Here is a 1,586-nt window from a genome sequence, read left to right on the forward strand (position 1 = left end):
TATGATAAGCAAAGAAGGAGTCCTACCAAATTCCTTTTATGACACAAATATGGTACTGATTCCAAAGCCAGGGAGATCAAAAACAGAGAAAGAAAACTACAGACCAATCTCCCTAATGAACATAGATGCAAAAATCTTAAATAGAATAGTAGCAAAGAGAAGAATAATTCCCTATGACCAAGTGGGATTTTATACCAGGAATGCAAGGCTAGTTTAATATTAGGAAAACCATCAGCATAACTGATAAATCAATAATCAAAGTAACAGAAATCACATGATTATCTCAATAGATGCAGAAAAAGCCTTTGACAAAATACAACACCCATTCCTACTGAAAACACTGGAAAGTATAGGAATAAAAAAGGGCCTTTTCTTAAAATAAGTACTATTTATGTAAAACCATCAGCAAGTTTCATGGGATATGTTATCAATGGGGATAAGGTAGGAGTCTTCCCAATAAGATCAGGAGTGAAGCAAGGATGCCATTTATCACTTCTATTATTTAATATTGCACTAGAAATGCTAGTGGTAGCAATTAGAGAAGAAAATGAAATTTAAGGGATTAAAGTAGGTAATGAGGAAACTAAACGATAGTTTAGTACTCATTGCTGATGATATGATGGTCTACTTAGAGAATCCAAGAAAATCAACTAAAAAGCTAGTAGAAGCAACAATAACTTTAGCAAAGCTGCAAGATACAAAATAAATGCACATAAATCATCAGCATTCCTATATGTTTCCAACGAAACCCAGCAGCAAGAGTTAGAAAGAAAAACTCCATTTAAAATTACTCTGGAAGGGGGCAGCTGGGTAGCTCAGTGGATTGAGAGTCAGGCCTAGAGATGGGAGGTCCTGGGTTCAAATCCGGCCTCAGACACTTCCCAGCTGTGTGACCTTGGGCAAGTCACTTGACCCCCATCGCCCACCCTTACCACTCTTCCACTTAGGAGCCAATACACAGAAATTAAGGGTTTAAAAAATAAAATAAAATAAAATAAAATAAAATAAAATAAAATAAAATAAAATTACTCTGGACAGGATAAAATACCTGGGAATCTACTTTCCAAAACAAACACAGGAATTATATGAACACAAGTACAAAACACTTTTCACCTAAATAAAACTAGATCTAAACAATTGGAAAAACATTAATTGCTCATGGGTAGGACGAGCTAATAAAATAAAGACAATCCTAAGTTAATTTATTGATTCAATGCCATACCTATCAAACTACCAAGAAACTTTGATTAGAGAAATGCTAATTAAAACAACTCCCAGGTACCACCTCACATCTGGCAGATTAGCCAATATGAGAGTAAAGGAAAATAATAAACATTGGAGGGGTTGTGGAAAAATTGGGACATTAATGCACTATATGTGGAGTTGTGAATTGATCAGACCATTCTGGAAGGCAATTTTGGAATTATGCCCAAAGGGCTATAAAAGAATGCACATGTCCTTTGATCCAGGCATACCACTATCAGGTCTGTATCCCAAAGAGATTTTTTAAAATGGGGACAGACCTGTTTGTACAAAAATATTGATAGCTGTGCTTTTTGTGGTGGCAAAGAATTGGAAACTGAGGG

The sequence above is a fragment of the Gracilinanus agilis genome, chromosome X (assembly GCF_016433145.1).
Source record: "Gracilinanus agilis isolate LMUSP501 chromosome X, AgileGrace, whole genome shotgun sequence".
In the NCBI taxonomy this organism is placed as follows: Eukaryota; Metazoa; Chordata; class Mammalia; order Didelphimorphia; family Didelphidae; genus Gracilinanus; species Gracilinanus agilis.